The 13,828-nt window shown below is 33.8% G+C and overlaps 1 protein-coding gene across 1 annotated transcript in view; it reads left to right on the top strand.

Annotated features, from left to right (window-relative positions):
* The window catches only part of LOC100368612 (ETS-related transcription factor Elf-2-like), a 56,093-nt gene that overhangs the window by 16,313 nt on the left and 25,952 nt on the right, over window positions 1-13,828 (top strand). The window lies entirely within an intron of this gene.

Below are 13,828 nucleotides of genomic sequence, written 5' to 3'. Positions count from 1 at the left end.
ACACTACATTACATAGAGCTTGGCTGACACTACATTACATAGAGCTTGGCTGACACTACATTACATAGAGCTTGGCTGACACTACATTACATAGAGCTTGGCTGACACTACATTACATAGAGCTTGGCTGACACTACATTACATAGAGCTTGGCTGACACTACATTACATAGAGCTAGGCTGACACTACATTACATAGAGCTTGGCTGACACTACATTACATAGAGCTTGGCTGGCACTACATTACATAGAGCTAGGCTGACACTACATTACATAGAGCTTGGCTGACACTACATTACATAGAGCTTGGCTGACACTACATTACATAGAGCTTGGCTGGCACTGCATTACATAGAGCTTGGCTGACACTACATTACATAGAGCTAGGCTGACACTACATTACATAGAGCTTGGCTGACACTACATTACATAGAGCTTGGCTGGCACTACATTACATAGAGCTAGGCTGACACTACATTACATAGAGCTTGGCTGACACTACATTACATAGAGCTTGGCTGGCACTACATTACATAGAGCTTGGCTGGCACTACATTACATAGAGCTTGGCTGGCACTACATTACATAGAGCTTGGCTGGCACTACATTACATAGAGCTAGGCTGGCACTACATTACATAGAGCTAGGCTGACACTACATTACATAGAGCTTGGCTGACACTACGTTACATAGAGCTTGGCTGGCACTACATTACATAGAGCTAGGCTGGCACTACATTACATAGAGCTTGGCTGGCACTACATTACATAGAGCTAGGCTGGCACTACATTACATAGAGCTTGGCTGACACTACATTACATAGAGCTAGGCTGGCACTACATTACATAGAGCTAGGCTGACACTACATTACATAGAGCTAGGCTGGCACTACATTACATAGAGCTAGGCTGACACTACATTACATAGAGCTAGGCTGGCACTACATTACATAGAGCTTGGCTGGCACTACATTACATAGAGCTAGGCTGGGTTTGTTAATAAAATTTCCATTATATATTTTGGGACATGAAAATAGTGAAAGAAAAAAAAACGTCATTTAAAATAATTTTAATAGGTAGCTGGATAGCACCTGAGCACTCGTCTGATGTATGTAACGTTGGAAGTAATTTTATGAAATAAAAACAAACACCATATTAGTTTTTCATTTCTTAGTTACAAATATTTATTTTAGATATTTAGATAAGCCAAAACTGTTTTCTATAATATATAATCTTTCTCTATTAACTTTTTCTTTTTTAATTGAATTATTATGCATTAACTAACTAGAAATATTAGCAATAGATTGTCGATTTGGGACAACAATTCAAAAATTTCTGTTTCTTTTTATTTTTATTTTTCAAATACTAGTACTGGCAATTGTAGTCAGTTTGACAGACAGTTTTTTGGTTGACACAATATATCCGACTTGTTGCAACCAGTTTATTAAAAGAGGAAGTGAATGTAAAAAAATCTGAGTGACTTTGTATAGATGCAATACAGAAGTAGGTGAGAGGTCACTGACCAGAAGTTAGCCAGTTTAGTTTGTGAAGAGCCTTTTGGAAATATATTGCATTTTACTGCTGTAATTTTTCTGAAGTAAATTTTGTAGCAATGTAAATTCTGTTGGGTTTGTTTTGTTTGAGAGTTGCTGTGACGTTAGTGAAATTTTGTTCTTTACAAAGCCAACATTTCCAATGGTAAGAATAAAACAAAAATAAAACAACAAAGCTTAAATTTTATAGGACCTGTATCAAACATAATGAGATGCAAAACCTGTGGAGCTTGAAAGATGTAGTAGAGGTTTTCAGGAAGTAAATATTCTGTAAAGAAAGTGAAAGTGATACCACAATTTTGTTGTTGAAAAAAGTAGAATAGTAGAATAAAACATGAGAATCAGTGGATACTTGGATAACATTTGGATAACTTTTTTTTAGTCCCTGTTCGAACAAAGTTTGAAAAGGGGACATATTTTCGGTCTCTGTCCATCCGTCTGTCCATCCGTTCAGAGTCATATTTCAAAACCCTGTGAACTAAATCTGTTCATTCTTTTCATGTGTCTAGTACATGAACAGATTCAATCGACCGGTAAGATGACTGACTAGCAGCCATTTTTTTTTTAAATGTGGTATCTTATGTATGCTTTGTCAGTTTTTGTTCAAATTTGGTACATACATTGTACATTTTCAGATCACATGCCTATGACAATTTGTTTTACAATCAGATCAAAGATGGCTGACTGGTGGCCATCTTGCATTTTGACCATACTACTATATCTCCAAGGCTTATGGACCATTTTCATTCATATTTAGCACATACATCACACATATAGGAATACATGTTCCTGTCAGTTTGTTTCATATTTAGATCAAAGAAGGCTGACTGGCATCCATCTTATTTTTTTGAAAATGTTGTATCTTGGACAGGTTTTGTCAATTTTCAAATTTGATACAAACATTATACATGCTGAGATACATTGAAGTACATGTCCATGATGTTTACATGAGCCCAGACAAATGAAATTCAGTTTGGAAACAAAAAATGCATGAATAGCATATCCTGTTTAATTTCTGACCATATATTATGATTTTGGTAATTTAATACATCTAATTTCTGTTGATACTAAACCAGCCAGTTATTTACTCTCAAATACTAACTATTCTTTTAATGCATATTACCTTATTTTTGGCATGAATAACATTTCCCATAATTCCAATGGGGACTATGTCAAAAACAATGATTCTTTATATATATTTATATTCTTTATATAATATATATTTTGGCATTTTCACCAGAATATTCATTTTTACATTCAGATAGTGAAATCTTTAGAATACATATATTTAACAAAAATCACTGATGAGGTATTGTTCATATATACCACATCTACAATCTCTGAAAAAAGTGAAAAAATTAGATGTACCTGTGTATTCTATATAAAAAGTTCATTTTGATTAAAATGTGCCATGAAAAGTTGACTACATTCTTAATGTATTTAATGGCTGATCATGGTTGATGCTTATGGCCAATCATATATGACCATATAATTTCCATAAATAAATAACATTCCATATTTTTGCTCCATCAATTATTATTAAACATATTAAGGATTAATATTTTGTTCACAAAATGTTTGAGCGCAGATTGTACTATCAATGTTGAGAAATAATATTTGTAAAGCATACATGATCTACTCATTTTTCTCAATGCAGAATAGATTGTATATCTTAATAAAAATGATTATTGTGAACATTTCAGATTAAAATAATTTTGTAATTCTCAGTAAAAATTGTAAATCACTGTCGATTGGTCCATAGTGCATTAATCATTTTATGTGCACATGGTTGGCCATAAACTTCATTCCATGGTAAATTCCTAGTTGTCATCACCATTGTTGGTGATAACAAAATCTGGTCAATCGTACATGTAGTCAACAATGGTGTCATAAGGTAGTCTTTCCTTGGTATACTTAACACCACAACATTATTCAACTTTGACCTGTAACACACTTTATTATTATTTACACTTGGTCGTCTATACTATCAGTATCTGGTACATTGATGTAATTGTAAAATTAATAATTTTGACCAATTAATTATAAATCAAATTTCCTCTCAATCTGATATATATTCTATTCAATCAGACAGATATAATTGGATGAATTTTCTGCATTGATAATTGGATGAATTTTCTGCATTGATAATTAGAGGGGATAAAAGCTTAAAATTCAAAATACAGATCCAAAAAATGATGTCATCTGTTTTTCATTTTTTTTCCTGAGTGCATTGAGCTACTTACTTTGTTACTGCAATGGTTATGTAAATATTAATAGGCAGAAAGAAAAGAAAAAGAAAGCAATGATGCACCATGGGAGTAAAATGGCTACCTCTTTGCATGTATTAAAGCGGGTGAGTCGTCACCTGCGCATGTGTCATATGGCCATAGTGTGTCATTGTTTACAAACAAGCCTCTACCCATGAGTCTTTGCGATTTTAGTGTGTGTTGTTATTGTCGATTGGGACTCGATTCTCACACGTGCACAGGTGACGACCCTCTCGCTTTAACTAATTACACTTATGATCCTACAGTTAGTTTTCAATAAGCCAATATAAACCCACACATACCGGATTCGGCTGATACCCCGCCCTGGGCGATCTTATGGAGGATTCCATTTTTTTTGAGAAAAATGTGGACCAAAAGATCGCCCGGGCGATCTTTTGGCAGATATTACGAGGCCCATCTTGTCTGGAAAAATAACCCTACGTTGATAAAAATGGTCTACAAAAAATAATGTTTTGCATTGACCAAATATAATCATGCAAAGTATAAATTCAAAGTATTTTAATACATTGGTGAGAGGTCGCATTTTACGTGAACAAGAACATGCACTAAGAAGGAAAAGCAAGTCAAAGTCGAAACGGGGTGCATCATGGACATGACACAACACACGCTGCGACAACTGGGTGATCAGCGACATCATTTTGGGACGCAATTGAATTTCAAGTACTTTGCGAAACTTGCTGCACGGCGATGCTGGCATCAAGTGTGTGTTGACCGAAGTTTGACCCCAAGTCACGCACTGAACTGGCGCGTTACTATTTTCTTTTGTGGTCCGCGCGTCAATCTAGTAAAATTGTTATTATGTCCGACGGTACTGTCATTATGCAACTTGTATGCAACTCTGTACTGGCTTTGAATATATCAACGTCGTTTACTTAGTGCACTGCTTTTCTAATTACGCAAATTTGTTTACAATATTGTACCAGCTCTGAATATTTCAACTTTGTAATGTATTGCTTTCATGATAATTACGCAAACTCAAGTTAATTTTTACTATTGTTAGGATGCTGACCCGGGGTATTGGGTCTGTGAATATTTCAATATTACCGACTTGATAATGCGTTGCATTCGTAATAATTACGCAAACATAAACATGGGCGCATTTAAATCATTAAAAATGATAGTAGTCGGGTATCTACGGAAAGTCGAGAAAATATTTTAAATACTTGTGATTCATCGATGTTCCAATGGTGATTTTTTATTCGAAATGAAGTGAACATGTAATATAAACCATACCATGTGTCAAGTTAAATTTTACTATAATATAATACTCTGGACATCGCACTTCGATCACAATATTCACGTACATTTCGACTGAACTCTAATAACCACACGTTTGAATTACGTGCAGCATTGGGCAATGACCTCAAGAGTTCACGCACTGATATTTAAATTCGAACCATCCAGCTTGACGCAAATCAATATAGTTACTTGTCATGTGTTCAAAAAATCTTTCAACTCTCACAAATACCATGAACGCGAAGAGTTAACTGGGGGTTAACTGAAAAGGAACGTCTTTTTTGGACAAAAAACATGTCAGTACAAGATTATGTGCACAAGGTTAGATTTATAGAACGTACATGACCGCTTCACTCAGTGTTTTAATAGTCATGTCGCATGTGAAACGCAGGAGACATTTTAGTTCGCCCATTTCTTGTTTACTGACTTTTTGTCTGGAATGCGATACAGACAAAGATTAAACATTGGTGATAACAACCAAGAGGCTCGAATCCGGAAAGCTTGGATATTTTAAACCTAGTAAATAACATTCTTTTCAAGCGTAGACTTTATTCGAGTGTAATAAACGTAAGTGAAATATATTTTAACGAGTCATAATACGCAACAACAATTCGTATACAGCATTGGTTTTATTGAAGTTTTAATGCTTTTCGACATTACAGTGAATTATTTTAGCGTCATATTTGAAATAGCACGCTCGATACAAGATGTCGAACGGGAAAATTGGGGTCTGTAAAAATGTTTGCTGGTTCAGTCAGGCAATGTGTGGACCAAAACATCGCCCACTATTTGAAACATCGCCCATGGGCGGGGTTTAGGATGGCGGGGTATCAGCCGAATCCGGTACAAACAAAAACAACTGAAGTGTTTCTCTTCATTCTGTAATGACCTCATATGTAGATGATAGTTATGATCATGGTTGTGTTATATATAAAAAGTACCAGTATGACTATTTTTGTTCTTACTCTGATTCATATTCATCCTCAATATGTATTTTTGTGCAGAATTTTACTGTCCCAGATTCTGTATAACACCAAACAGATTGACATTTTAGAGTCATCCATGAGAAATGCTTATTTATAAAGTATGTAACAATTTTTTCAGTAAAAATAAATATATTGATGTGCATTGATATAGCAGCACCAATTGAGTAGTAAAAAAATGTATCCCAGCACATTTCTGAGTGGAAACGAAAATGGAATTCTGTTTTTGAATTGAAAAACAAGCAGTGAATGGTTTTACAAACAATTCATAACACAGCCTCACTCACAAATTATTGATTTACCACTACATCTAAAAACAAAATAAGAAATTCAGCGTCTCTTAAAAAAAAAGTTAATAACTCATTTTAACCACTATGTGCCTATCTGTATTTGTTGGAAGAAAAAAAAATATGAGACCAATATTTGCTTTTGTCTTATCCTGATTATAATTTTTTTTCTGCCAGGTGACAGTTACGAACATTGAATGTCACTGTTGTCACTAGTTCCGACACGCATTTTGCCACAGAAACCCTATTCATGTTTGGGACTACATGACAGGGTGGAAATATGGCAATTTAATGTGCCATCCTGGCGTCACCCAGGCCTGGTCAAGACCTGCGGACCTTAACCAAAGTTTCCTCGAAGTTGCATCTATTATAGTGAGTGAATCTTGCCAAGTGTTGCACACTTCCCATGGTTAGGGTCAACCATTTTTGTTTTTTCACTCCCAGGTATGATTTGAACTTGGGTCTTCCAATTATTCACTGATGTAACAACCCCTGCGATACCAGTGATCAGATTATAATATTTTAATCCCTGTTTACAATGCCCTAAACACTGTTTATAGCTCTGATCCACGGGCGCGAGACTGTACAACATTCTACGCTAAAAACAAACAGTTGGAGTATTAAACAAAATTATAAATCTCACTGCAAGAGCATTCCTTTTCACAATTTAATTTCATTAATTATGACATTTTCAGAATATTTTCAGAAAGAAAATTAGTAATATTTTAACTTTACATGTTCATGATAGTTTATTTTTTGTAGATTTTCAGTTCTGTCAGCCTGCATGGAATAAATAACAAAAGTTGTGATTTATTGGTAGCATGTTTTACTGGTACTCTTAAAAGTCCAACATTTTATGAGTTCAAAGACAGGCAGTAATGTAGCAATTATAATGTGGGCGACATTTATTATTGTATAAATAAATTTTAATGAAACAAAAATGTACTTAAATGTACTTTATATATGTTTTACAATTTATTGTAAAACATATTGTTTTTAATGACTGTCACATGTTCTAAGACAATTGCTCGATTTACAGAGGTGTTCAGTTTGTACATCAAGCACATTTAGGATAAGAAACTAGAAAAGGTGTTCAGTTTAGACATATTTTTAGTTTACACAGGGTTTGGTTTAGACAGAGAATAGAGGTTGACCATCACACATCTCAAACAATCTGTGCATGGAATTATCTTTTGGTGGTGGATATCAAATAAAATATATACCATAAGGATTTATATAAAGAGATATAGGTGGTAAATGTGAATTAAATTCTAATGAATATGTCTCCCACGCAACATGGTTTAATTCATACATGAATTGCGAGGGTTTGCAATCTGGTTCATTTATGATGTTACCATGGTTCCCTGACTTAATTCTTTCACTTCCCTATCAGATACGTACTAGAGGTCATCCCACAGGTCACTCCGATTTATATTCAACAGTAAACAATCTTGCATGCCCATTTGTCAACACTTGGTGGCAGTCTTTACATCATGCCATCCATCATTTCACTAATTACATATTACTTTCTTTCATTTTATTTCTTTTGACTTGCCTCTCTCACTTTAAGAATCTTTCCAGGTAGGTCAATTCTATCTTTTTATCTGTCCTTCTTTATCTTTTATCATGTTAAATATTTTATTTATCGCTAATAACCTATTATTATTTTTTCATAATTATCTTTTATTGTGTCTGATGATTTGCATAATCTTATGATGTGAACTTCACTTTGGACTTATCGGCCAATGGTTTTTAATTGTCATGTATGGATGTGTTGATGTTCTCTATTATTTATGGCCAACTAAGACAGTTGCTGGGACAATACTGCAAGTTTGTTTACGTTACTTGTTGGAGGTCATAATGGTATACCTCAATGACCACTTGTAGATATATTGTACATTTGTTTTCCATACATGTTTGGGCAAGATTGGTACTAGACTGAGATTGTGAGGATCATGACTTACAGTTGTCACTAATATGATTTGGCAAGATTGTTTGAGTTATCAGGTCACGTAAAATTGTCAGAAGACAAATTCTGTCTATTGATGTCTGAAGTTTGACATTGACCATGAGCTTTTTGATTGTTATTTGAACAATGACCAACTATTGAATGTTTATTGATCTGTATATTGTTATGCTGTTCAATGCTTTCAATGCATGGTATAATGTAATAAGTCAGTACTGTGATAAATCACCCTCATGGCCTGCTGGCTAAGAATGGTTGACATATTGGTCAGAGCTACACTGTAGTGTCAACACATACAAAATCTACAATTGCTGTGTATTTGCAAACATGTCACCTTTAACAGTACATCTATTTATGTTAATATACATATACATATATTCATCTATACCTTAAATGGATGTAGGATAAAATCCATGCACACATAATCCTAGTAAATAAAAAATCCAAGCAGACATGATTGTGATAGGACATAATCCTGGTACAACATTTAGACCAACATTTTTGTGTACAGACATTAACATATACTTCTAATATAATATGAATGTAGAATCATAATCCTTCTATTTTATAGTTGAACCACTTAATTTTTACAGCTAGATTTATTCATTAAGTCCTGGAATGTCCCAAAATTTGTATTTACAGCCTTAAATAATTGCTGAAATAGTTGATAGTTCAGTCACCTATGTAGATCTGCATTAACATTTCTTTTGTTACATTACTATGCGCTGACTTAGCTATGTTCCTCTGTAGAAAAGAAAATACCATATTAAAACACCTTTTTCCCACCAAGATTTTGTCTGCCTGGGATTTTGTCCTACCAAGATTTTGTCTGCGATGTGACAAGTATGTGTACCACAACCACAAGTTACTCAGTTGGAAGAGAAGAGAAGAGTATATGTATATGATAGATACCCGGTACAAGTTATTCATTTATCTTTCAAAATTTGAGGGCATTCTCAAGGATTTCACAAACCTCCCTAATTTTTTATGTATTTTTTTTATAACTTTTTTTTAAATTTTGGACCAAATGAACATAAATTGTCGTTAGCTACATGTCTCAAAATTTGAAGAAAAAAAATATATAGGAAAATTATTTAGTTATCGACTGGTGATAAAAGGTGACTTTGGTGATCAAAAGGTGTGTTTATGTATAGCAAACAAGAAAAGACCAGATGCTTTGTATTTTATGCTGTAGTTTTGTCAACAACCATCTTATTGATATCTTTTCAAATATTAACAAAATAGTCATTAATTACATCCGGTATCCTCTGCCTATTATATTTGTCATGGTCAGTCAGATTTATTACACTGGTTTTAGTATGGTTCAAAGTAAAGAAAGGAGTGAGAAATTCTTTTAATAAAAATACATGTTAGTTTATTTGTTTATATTATTTTTTTGATTTAGGAAGTTACGAGATATTAAAATACTGACCTTGTTATTCATGAAGTGAGGAGTCATTGTACTATATATGTGGTGCAAGGCGCAACAGAAAATGGTTGTCAGCTTAAGGCACACTGCGAAATGGCAAAATTATGGAAGTACAGTGCAAAATAGCCACTAGAGTTAGATACAACGCGAAATGACCACCACTGAGAGTTACTTCACAAAATGGCCACCAAAGTGTGGTACAACACAAATTGGCCACCAGGGTAAGGTACAACACAAAATGGCCACCAAAGAGTTACTTCACAAAATGGCCACCAAAGTGACGTACAACACAAAATGGCCATCAAAGTGTGGTACAACACAAAATGGCCACCAATGTGAGGTACAACACAAAATGGCCACCAATGTGAGGTACAACACAAAATGGCCACCAATGTGAGGTACAACACAAAATGGCCATCAAAGTGAGGTACAACACAAAATGGCCACCAATGTGAGGTACAACACAAAATGGCCACCAATGTGAGGTACAACACAAAATGGCCACCAATGTGAGGTACAACACAAAATGGCCACCAAGCCACCAATGTGGGGTACAACACAAAATGGCCACCAATGTGAGGTACAACACAAAATGGCCACCAATGTGAGGTACAACACAAAATGGCCACCAATGTGAGGTACAACACAAAATGGCCACCAATGTGAAGTATAACACAAAATGGCCACCAATGTGGGATACAACATAAAATGGTTGTCAGAAGTACTTCATATTAAAAAGAGTCATTATCATTATGGACAAATTCATTCAGTCGAATATAATTTTAGTTCTATACGATGCATGTAGTTAGCTGTATTGGCTGTGTCAAACTTCAGCCACGTTCAGCTCCATTAGGTCATTAGATTTGAACTCAGAACTGAGCAGCCAGCATTGCCCTACTGTCTAATCAAGTCACTGTTCTAGCTCGGCCCAATGAACAAAGACCATGTTCTTCCAAACCCTATAAAGGTACAAGAGATAATATTTCGAATAATATTTCAGGTCTGATAAAATGCTGCCATGTAAATCTAGTACTAATTAAAAATAAAAAATAATTCTATAAAGAACTATATATTCTATATATAAACTCAGTATTCTGTTCAGGTCAGTGTACATTGAATTTGTTTACATGGTGGATGTGTACTGTACTGGTAGTCTGTGTTTAGTTTAAGTAGTAGGATAAATATAGGACCTTAACAAATCAGAATTTTATCTTATTATGGTGCAGTCTTCTAAAGGTATTAGATGTAGCATTGTGTTTTGTTTTGTTTAGATAAACAGTTGCTAAAAGTATACATCAGCTGTTAATCAATTCTTCAACTACATTATATGCAACTACTGCAAAATAGTATGTTAATTTTCATACTTTTCAAATATATTAATTATTTTGTGAATATGGCCGACTGTCCTAAATAAATACAAAAGAATGCATTAGTAGTTTCAATGTATACTGCCCTCTATAGTTGGAATCAAGTGAGGCTGTTTACCAATAAAAAAAGTTCCAACCTTTTTGGCAAGTTGCCAAAATGCTACTACAACCAGTTAATGGAGGTCACAAACGTTTTTTAAGTCATTTGCAGTTTGGTTGAACTAATAATATTAAATTTTAGAATGGAAGGTGGACCTTGCAACAGAGCTTGAGTCAACACTATGATAGTTTATGGATTGAGGTTTGAATTAAAATATAATTAAGTTTTAAATGCTCAAACTTTCTCTGGAAATTAGGGCACTCTGTGAAGACTGGTGTGGAAACTTGTCAATGAGTAAAACCAACTCTTGTCGCAAAGCATTTTTTGGGCCATGAATCTTCCAATAAAAAAACAGTAGCGGATTTAATAATTAAATTTCAATTTTGGTAAAGTATGCTTATGTTTGGAGTGTACAGCATAATTCATTAATATGTTCAGACAATTGACAATTAAACATAATTTACTCATGCATATATTACTAGTATGATCTGCAGAAATTATTTTTTTTCTCTCTAAAATTAAAAGGTAAAATGATGTTAGCTCACAGGCATATATACAAGACAAATTATGTTTGCATCAAGCTGCCATCTATTTTTTACAGAAGTCCCATATAACATGGCAGTAATCCTGTGTCACATTTCACGTATTAAGTACATGTTGTGAAAAAATAAAAAATTCTATTGTTGTTGCGGCAGGTAGCGGGTCCTACTATTCTTCGTAAGGCCGCTGATTAAAGGGGCAACTCCAGCTAAGCCTATTATATCTCTCCCCTGATTAAAATCACAATGGAAAGTGCAGATTAATAATATAAACGCCATATTTGTATCCCATAATTCCTTGGCTCTATCCCAGCGCTTGATAACTTTAATGTGTCATTGCCATATTTGCACTATTCATAACACTGTGATTACTTGTATGAAAATCTCAGTAATTAAAAAAAGTCATATTTCAATGATCTAACAAATGCCTATTGGAGATACTGTGGAATACTTTATTTTCACTGGATTTAATTTTCGCTGAAAAGGCTTTTTGGGCGTTTTGTATGGAATTTATTTTCACTGATTTTTGATGAGTTTAATGTGAAATATAGGAAAAAAAAGTATATTCGCTGGATTTTATTTTCACGGAATCATCCCTTCAGCGAAAATTAATTCCAAGCGAAAATAAAGTATTCTACAGTACACTTATAATTCAGCAAATATGGTACAAGTATATGAACTTATTTTACAAATTTGTTTCTGCAATTTTATTTAAAAGGAGAATCGTATTCAAACCTATGTGGATAACACCATTGTACCACATCTGATTTAACAAATCATTTTTCTTAAATTAAAGAATTATAATTTAATTATTATTTAACTCTCATGCTATGTGCTGTACTATTATATGATAATCAATAATTGCAAACTGGGAAAAATAAAAATATATTTTGAGTTACTGGCTTGACTGTCTTGGAGAAGGCTAATTTGTTGAGATGAAGAAAAAGCAGGGATTTGCTAATGGAGCTTAAGAGATCAAAATATCTCGTATTCAACATTCCGTTTCTTTTAACAGTTATATGCAGCTGGACTGTCTTAAAACTTTGTATTAATTGTAACTCATTTTCCACCCACTGGTCTGCTCAGATAAATACCATCTGTTTGATTGAAAAATTGTTATCCCTGTATTAAATTCACCTTCCCACGTTGTATTATATGTTCCACTCCTCCAACATGAAAAATGATAAAATCAGTTTTAGCAATAAATCTGCAAATGTTGAAGCTAGCTAGTACTTGATAGAAACAAAGTCAAGATGTCTACCAGGGGTAATGTCCAACTGAATTTAATTGTCATTGTTGTATTCACTCAAGGCAACTTTACTTTATTTTAGGAGTACCCTTAAATTTCAGGATTCTGTTAAATAAGATTTCTATAAAATTAATAAAATCCCAAGCCATTATGATGCTTATAGGATGCAGTGGGAGGATTTCTACAGATCATGCAAAGTTAGAATGCAAAAGTTTAATTAGTTTGTGCCAACCTTTCTTAGTGCCAGAGGTACATGTAATGGCAAGTTGTTTAGTGACATAATGTCATCATCTGATTGTATTTTCCATTTCATTGCGTATATTATAATTGAGTGCAAATATAGTGTCTTGGAATAATTAACATTTTTTATGGAATACTATATTTCCAATATAATTGATCAAGTTGTCAAAGATGCACGTACAATGTACAATAATTCTCTGATCTGAAATCTGAGATGCAGTTTTCTGATTTCAGAAAGTCAATATTACAATAGTTGAAATTCAATACATGCATCATCTTTCTCTCATTCTTCTTGCTTTTACCATTGATGGTGTGCCCATGGTAACCAAGTCTATATATAACGGTCACTTTTGAAATTCTTCAATTTTGCCCTGATTTCTGTTTTGTATACCTACATGCATTTATCATCAAGAAATATTTGTTAACAAAATATAATAGTACACTGAAATGCATAGATTGGCTACCCTGAGTTTAATATTCACAAAGTGACCTTCTTTCTAATGACATGCTTTTAGTCAGGATTGTATTGTAAGGTTTGTCATATACGTGATTATGGGAAAGTTAAGGAACTAAGTGATCCCGGCATATAATAT

This window comes from Saccoglossus kowalevskii, chromosome 4 (assembly GCF_978046115.1).
Source record: "Saccoglossus kowalevskii chromosome 4, keSacKowa6.1, whole genome shotgun sequence".
Taxonomy (NCBI): domain Eukaryota; kingdom Metazoa; phylum Hemichordata; class Enteropneusta; family Harrimaniidae; genus Saccoglossus; species Saccoglossus kowalevskii.
This window is presented reverse-complemented; position numbering and strand designations above follow the sequence as displayed.